This window comes from Heterocephalus glaber, unplaced genomic scaffold, assembly GCF_053883595.1.
Source record: "Heterocephalus glaber isolate CG9 unplaced genomic scaffold, H.glaber_assembly_v1.0 deba00001497, whole genome shotgun sequence".
In the NCBI taxonomy this organism is placed as follows: Eukaryota; Metazoa; Chordata; class Mammalia; order Rodentia; family Bathyergidae; genus Heterocephalus; species Heterocephalus glaber.
The window spans coordinates 38,436,683-38,445,087 of NW_028258320.1; the positions used below are offsets into that span (position 1 = coordinate 38,436,683).

An 8,405-nucleotide genomic window follows, 5' to 3' on the forward strand; every position below is an offset into this window, starting at 1 on the left:
ACTAAGAAAATTGAAATTTGACTGGAGCAATGATGAATATGTCACAAATCAGGGATTATGACTGAGCCATTCTGCACTCAAGAAAGAAAAGTAAGAAAGTGAAATAGGGAGGGGAAGGAAAAAAGGAAGGAGAAAACATGTCCCTTGAATTGAGCAGCCAGGAAGTTAGTCATTAGTGACCTTCTACAACAACTTCAGAAACTCCAGAAGCAGAGGACAATTTACAGTGGAGAAAGTGAAAGCAATGTCTACTCTTTGAAAACCTGAAACATCTACTCTTTGAGAAGTAAAAGGAGAGGGTAGAATGATGAGGAGAGAACACAGAACAACCTGGTGGCCTCTGGGCCAGACTTCTTGGGCCCAATTCCCAGACAAGCCATTAATATCCCCTCAATTTTTAGAAGTTTATCAGACTTCTTACTGTCTCCGATTTATCATATGTAAAACTGTAAAATGTAATAATTGTGTTATTAGAGTTTTAAATGTGCAATGGAACAGTGCCTAACATAAAAGAAATTCCTTTATTTGTGTTTGCTAAATAAGTATGGTAAAAGTAGTTTTTAAATTTTAATTTTGCTGATTGCATTCTACAGCAGCAGAATGGACTTGTCTTACTGGAATAGATACTACTTTCTCCTTGATCCAATGGCATAATACAATTCAAAGAAAGTGAAGTAGGACCCTGTAAGCCTCATCACTTTTCAAACTTCTTGAATTAGGTAGCTAATGATGCAAATCAAGGATGTGGATGGAGCAGCTGGAGAAGCAGCTGGAGGACAGCTGAGGGCACAGCAGTGAGTCACAGAGCTCTGCAGTCCAGGCCATCAAGATCTTGCCACCTACTCTTGGCCCTGACTGAAGGAAGTGCTAAAAATATCCAAGAGAGGACACAGTCCCAAAGGCAGCATTATTTGTGGTAGACTGCATCACCACTCCCTATGTGTTTCTGGAAATGTAGGAGCAAACATCTCTGTTCTAGAAAGAATGTTCTAAGACTAAACTGCTATAATTCTTAGGAGATTCTGATGTCAGAGGCTCATTTTCTTCAGTCGTGGGAATGCATTAAAATCAGAGTAATCTATTTGCTAAAGTTTTCCAGTTCTCTCAAATGTTCATCAAAACTCTCCAATGTGCCTGTCTCCACCCAGCTCATGATGCAATGCTTGGGGGCAGAGGCTTCCTTCTGGCTCACATCAGTATTCATTAACTCCATTTTATTAAAGACAGAGCCTGCCACTACAGAACACACAGATCGTATACCCAAATAAGGAGATGTGAGAGGACAAGGAATGAATATGAAAACAAGGTTCTAAAACTGCAGTGGAAAACTTGGATCTCAGAGCTTATTGGAAGGAAACTCAAATTCTGGCTCTGCCACTGGGAGCTTTATTTTTCCAGGAAATTAGTCTTTTTGATGCTTCATTTCTTCATCTGGACATGGAAATATTAACACTTTGTAGAATCTATAGAGTTAATTATGGTAACATATATAAATTATCTTGTATAATAATAGCTGATCAGGTAGTAGATTCACTTCTTCCCCTCCTATTACTTTTTTGTTGTTTTGCAGTTTCTATTTTTATTAGTACATGTTTGCAGTGCATAACTATTATCCCTGGTGGGGAGTTGTTACATGTATATAGCACATACTAATTCTTTTTCCATTCCCTTTCCCTTCCCATCTCCCCGAACTCTCCATCTCTTAATTTGTTTCCCTCTGAAAAAGATCTATCTCCCTCCCTCCTATTATTTATCTTTTATTTTATTCTTTATACTTTGGGTTTCTCATAAAAGAGAAACTATGATATTTAAATTTGTGTGTCTAATTTGTTTCACTTAACATTATGGTCTCAAAATGCATTCATTTTCCTACAGATGACTCAAGTTTATCCTTCTTTATGAAAGAATAGTATTGCACTGTGTATAAATACCACATTTTTTATCCTTTCATGTATTGATGGATATATAGGCCACTTCCCAGATTTAGCTCTTGTGAGTTGTGTTGCTACAAACATGGGTAAGCATGTATCACTGTAATATGATGTCTTTAACTATTTCAGAAAGATACCTAGAAAGGGACTAGCTGGGTCAAAAGCAATTTCTAGTTTTAGGTTTTTGAGGACTCTCCATTCTGATTTCCACAGTGGTTGTACTAGTTTACATTTCCACCAATAATGTAGAAGGGTTCCATTTTTCCCTGTCACCTCACTAGTATTTGTTATATTTGATTTCTTGATGATAGCCATTCTTTTTGGAGTAAAATGGAATCTCCATGTTGTTTTAATTTGCATATCTCTAATGCTCAGCAATGTTGAATATTTTTCATGTATTTATTAGTCATTTGTACTTCTCACAAGTGTCTATTCATTTCACTTGTTCATTTTTTGATTTAGTCTTATTTTGTGTGGTCTAATTTTTTAAATTCTTTTTTCTTTTTTTTTGGTACCAGGGATGAAACTCAGGACCTTGCACTTGTGAGGCAAGTGGCAGCACCACTGAACTAAATCCCTGGCCCTTTTTGAATTCTTTATACATTTTAGATATTAGTCCTCTGAAGAATAGTCAGAAATTTTTTTCCTGCTTCATAGGTTATCTCTTCACTCTGTTGGCTGTTTCTTTTGTTGTCTAGACACTTTAATTTGATATTCCATTTGTTGAATCTTGGTATAATTTCTTGTACTACTGAAGTACTGTTCAAAACGTCTTTTTGCCTATGGCTATGTCTTCAAGATTTTTACCTATCTTTCAGCAAATTGTTTCTGTTTTAACATTCCAATCTTTAATCCATTTTGATTTTAGTTTAGAACATGGAGAGATACATGATTCTAGGTTCTTCTGCGTGTGGATAGCTAATTTTCTCAGCACCACTTATTAAAGAGGCCATCTTTTCTCCAGTGCATGTTTTTAATCCTTTGTCAAAAACAAGATAGCTGAACGTGCCCGCATTTATTTCTGCATCCTCTATTCTGTTCTACTGATCAATATATCTGTTTCTGGGCAGCACCATGTTGTTGTTTTTTTCACTACAATTTTATAATGTAACTTGAAGTCTGGGATTGTGATACTTCCTGCCTTGGTTTTGCTGCCCAGGATTGCTTTTGCTATTCTGGGTCTCTTCTAGTTCCTTATGAATTTTATCATTGTTTTCTGTAGTTTTGTGTGCAATACTGTTAGCATTTTGATTGTGATTGTATGAAATCTGTATATCTGTTCTGGAAGTATGGTCATTTTGACTATACTGGTTCTACATATCCAGGAACAGAGGATAACTTTCCATTTTCTAATGTCTTCTGTGATTTTCTTTTCAGAGTACTATAGAGGGCTTTCACGTCCTTGGTTATGTTAATTCCTAAGTATTTAAATTTTCTTGATGATAGTGTTCACAGTATTGTTTTTCTAATTTTTTTCAGTGAGTTGACTATTGGTATCCAGTAATACTATTGATTTTTGTGTGCTGATTATTTTTCCTGCTACCCTACTGAGTTTAGCTATTAATTCTAGGAGGTTTTGGTGAAATTTTTGAGTCTTCTATGTAGAAGATAATTTGACTTCTTCCTTTCCCATACATATCCCTTTAATTTCTTTCTCTTGCTTGATTGCTCTGGCTAACGTGTTAACTATATTGAACAGGAGTAGTGATAGTGGACGTCCTTGTCTTATTCCTGATTTTAGAGGGAAAGCTTTCAGGGTTTCCCCATTTAATATGATGTTGGCAGTAGGTTTGTCATAAATGGCTTTTATCAGATTGAGATAACATCCTTCTATACCTATTTTATTCAGGGATTTTATCATGAATGGATGTTGAATTTTGTCGAACAGCTTTTCCTGCATCTATTGAGATGACCATATCGTTTTTGTACTTGATTATGTAATAAATTACTTTTTTGATTTGCACATGTTGAACCACTCTTACATCTCTAGAAAGAAGCCCACTTGGTCAAGATGTATGATCTTTTTGATGATTTCTTGCATTATGTTGCCATTATATTGTTGGGAATTTGGGCATTTTATTTATTAAAGAGATGGCCTATAGTTCTCTTTTTTGGTTGAGTCCTTTTCTGGTTTTGGAATCAGGGTAATTCTAGCTTCCAGGACTGACTTTTTCCTTCTTTCAATTTTATTAAAGAGTTTGAGGGATGTTGGCATTAGATAATCATTGAAGTTCTTGTAGAGTTCACCAGTGAATCCATCCAGATCTGAGTGTTTCTTTGTTGGTAAGTTTTTTATTACTTCTTCTTTTTCATCACCTGTTAATGAATTTTTTTTATATGCTCATTTAATTGTTTATTCAGTGAAAGTATGTACAAAAACTTACAAATCTGAGAACTCAACTATACACATAATAGAATGATGGGATATTCAATTCTTAACATATACTTGCAGTATAGCTATTGACTACTCTCCCCCTCCCTTTCCCCTTCTGTTCTTACTTCTGGCGCCTATTTTATCCTGTAAGACCCTTGTCTTATTGGCCTAAGGGAATATTAGTGGACAACTTTTACTGCTTTCAGGCCACTGGGGAAAATTTTAGGATGTTAAAAAAAAAGAAAAAAACCTGGAAAATACAGTTTTTCCCCAAAGAGCAATTAGGTTTTTTTATTTTTTAGGGAGGTGGGGATCAAACCCAGGGCCTTACACATGCTAGGCAAGACCTCTACCACTGAGTTTCATCCCCAGCCCTAGCAATTAGATTTTTTTGTCCTGGTTTCTCTTTGTCATTTTTTTGATGCTTCAATGAATGTTGCCAGTAAACTTTTAGCATTGACTTTTAAAGTCATTAAAGTTACCTCTTCTGCTCAACTTTGTGTAAGATGCATATTCCTGTATCATTTCCTCTCCAGTATATAAGTACATACACTGAATTAAAAGCAGCGGTTGGGTACTGAAACAAATTTGCCACTGGCAACTGCTAGAAAATGACATCATTTCTCTTTAGAATCTGATTTTTAAAAACAACCACGTTTGTCAGAAATGAATATACAGCATTTTGCTGTTTTTCAACTTGGAAAGAAGCCAGCAATTCGATAAGGCATGTGCATTAATCCACCTGTTTATAGGAAGTATCCACACGTTTTTTCTTACAAACACACAAACTTGCAGCTTGTCAGGTTTTATCCAAAAATTAAGACTGCCATCACATTATTACTTTTTCTCTTTTGTGTTTTATTAAAGTAGATTTCTTAGCTAGTGATTTTTCCTAACTGGACATAATCTCAAAGGATGTGTTCTGAAATAAGACACCTGGAAGGTAAAATACTGAAAACGTTTTCTTGGGTTTAAAGTTTCCCCACACCTGGTAGATTTTGCATAGCACAGAGCCCAGAATTATTTCTTAGACACATGTTGTACTTTCTGACATTGCTTTTTCCTGAAAAGGAAGACTTATCACCCAAGGAAAGTCATAATTTTAGCTTACCAAATTATTTCTTAGTTGTTCTGTTTTGTATATACCCTTAATTAGTTCCAAGTATGCTTTTAAATAATCTAAAACTTCTCAAAATCTGTTAAAATTTATAAGCTCTACTAACCACTATCTTTCCAATATCCCCTGAATTAAAGTAAATAGACTCCAGGTTTATAATGCACAAAGCCTTCGCAGAGGTGGGAGTGGGTTGGGGTGGGAAGGGAACAGGGACCTGGTTGGATCATGCCACAGAGAACTAGGGTTCTGAATGGAGGGAAGAGAAGGAAGATAGTTTTCGTAAAAATGACAGTTTTTAAAAAAGACAAGTAACATTCAGTCTAATAACACAGTTTCCTGATCCTTTTTGATGGAAGCTAACACTGAGTGGTCAGGTTCCGTTACTTCGGAGTCCCCACTGCCTAGGAGGATGGACCGCCCCTCCTCTAGGGCAAAAACGTCCGCGTTCTGGTTTTGGCATGAGTGTTTCACAACCTCGTTGGGAGTGGAGAACGTTTTGTCACACGAGTTGCACTTGTAGGGTTTGTTGGTCTGCACCAACATGTTGTCCATCTGACTGCCCTCCTCAAACGTGCAGAGCTCCAGAGTCTGCTTGTCCACCATGGTGTATGTGTCGATGCTCTGGTTGAGGCACACATGGCTGGCGGCCTGGTTGGCCCTGCAAAAGCTCTTGTCACAAGTGCTGCATTTGAAAGGCTTCCTGGTGTGTATGTACATGTGGTCCCTCCAGTGGCTTTTCTGGATGAATTTTCGTCTGCAGATGGTGCACTCATACTTCCGCTGCTTCACCTCCCTCTCCTGGTCCGCCTGCTCCAGGTTGTCAATGTCAGCAATGTCCGAGGGCGGTGGGGTCTCCGACTGCTGCTGCCCGTCCATGATGAGGGAATCCGAGATGAGCTGCAGCTCACTGTCAATGATCATTATGGCTTCGGGCACTTCCATGGCGTCCTTGCCGAGGTCAGTGGCATTGTTGCAGAGAGATAGGGGCACTCGGCTCTCGCCCTGAGGGGCGGCCGTGAAGGGCACACCCGTGTGGATCTGCAGATGCTCTTGAAGGCTGCTCCGCAGGGTGAAGCGCCGCCAGCACAAGTCGCAGGCATAGTACTTGGGGAAGCTCCCGTTCCTCTTCATGATGCTCGGCTTGACGTGAGCTATGGTGAGGGACACAGGCTGCTCGTCCGAGGGAGATGCTTCCAGATAAGACTTGGTCAGTTAGAGACATTTATAGCTAAGTGGATGCACATTGAGGCGATACTCTTAAGTGAAATAAATAGGACACACATGTGTAAATACCGAATAGTTCCTCTCGTGTGAGAAACTGAAAGTGTAAATAAGGACTAAATGTATAATAGGTAATGTGAAATAGGAAGAAAAGGGGCAAAGGATAGAAGGGAATGGGATTAATATGAGAAAATGGAAAACTAGAAAGAAAATCTTTGTAAATAGGACTGGAGGGGTTGAAGGGAGGGCTGGGCAAGGGTGAAAAATAAGAACCAAGAGAGACTATGTAAAGGTCTCAATTTTCAATGATGAATGTCATTATATTGTATACCTAAAATGTACCAATGATTAGAATGAATAATCGATAATGTAAAATAGGAAGAAAAGGTCCAAACGGGTAGGGGTAGTGGGAGGGGCAGGGGAAAGGAAAGAAGGGAAAGGAAAATGATGAAAAATGGAAATAAAGTCTTTGTAAATAGGGAAGGGTGGAGGGCATGAAGGGAGGCCTAGGCATGGGGAAAAAATAAGAACCAAGATGCATTATATAAAGGTACAATTCCCAATGAGAAAGGTAATTGTGTTGTAAACCTACAATGCACCAATAAAAGAATTTAATACAAAAATAAAAATAAAAATAAAAAAATAATAAAATAAAATAAAAATAAAAGACTTGGTCAGGATGGGAAAAGGTGCCTTGGCTGGCAAGGCTGGCCTCCTGGATCAGCGGGTATGCGTTCAGGAACTTGATGCCCTGCTCTAGGCGGACGGGGTCGAGGAGCTGTTGTGCCATCTTTCCAGTGCACATGAGGTGCAGGAGATAGCTGAAGATGTCCGGCTGGATGTCGGTGGGCTTTAGTCGGACACACTCACTGGTCTGATGGACACACAACATCTTAAAGTAATTGGAGAATGAGACAAGGACAGATTTGTGTGCCTTGAAGTACACATCGCTGATGGCAACCGTGCAGTCACACTGGAACCCAAACTCGCGCTGTGCGTTTAACTGCTGCAGTAGAATAAGCCCATGGTTGGTCAAATCCATTTTTTAAAAAATCAGTCACCGAGGCCCCTATGGCGGCGTGTGAGGAGGCGGCGCGGGGCGCCTTGGCCGTGCTGTCCTCCGCCGCCGCCACTGCCTCTGCTCGCTGCTGCTGCCTCTGCCGCCGCGGTCGGCTTTTCCGGAGCCACTTGTTAATGAATTATTAACGGTCTTCATATATTCTTGGATCAGTTTTGGCAATTTTTTTTTTTTTGGTACCGGGGATCAAACTCGGGTCTTTAGCTTGCGAAGCAGGTGGTGGAGCCACTGAGCTAAATCCCCGGCCCAGTTTTGGCAATTTATATGTATCTATAAATCTATATATTTCTTCTGAATTCTCCAATTTACTGGTGTAAAGGATTGCAAAATAATTGCTTATAATTTCTAGATTTCAGCATTGTCTATTGTGTTTTCACTTTTTTCATTTCCAATTGCATTGATTTGGGTCTTTCCTTTTTTTTTAAATGAAATCGGCTAAGGTTTTGTCTATTTTGTTTATCCTTTCAAAGAACCAGCTGTTTAGTTCATTGATTTTTTTTCAGTCTCAATTTCATTGATTTCTGCTCTGATCTTTATAATTTCCTTGCACTAGCTTTGGGTTTGTATTGTTCTTCTTCTTCTTTTTTTTTTCTTTTTGGTACGGGGATCCAACTTGGGATCTGGCGCTTGCAAGGCAGGCGGAGGAACCGCTGAGCTAAATGCCCGGCCCTCTTTTTTTTTTTT

The 8,405-nt window shown here is 38.9% G+C and overlaps 1 pseudogene; it reads right to left on the reverse strand.

Moving 5' to 3' along the window:
- Window positions 1-5,737: 5,737 nt before the first annotated feature.
- Window positions 5,738-7,685, reverse strand: LOC101718742 (zinc finger and BTB domain-containing protein 2-like; annotated as a pseudogene).
- Between the last annotated feature and the right edge of the window lie 720 nt (window positions 7,686-8,405).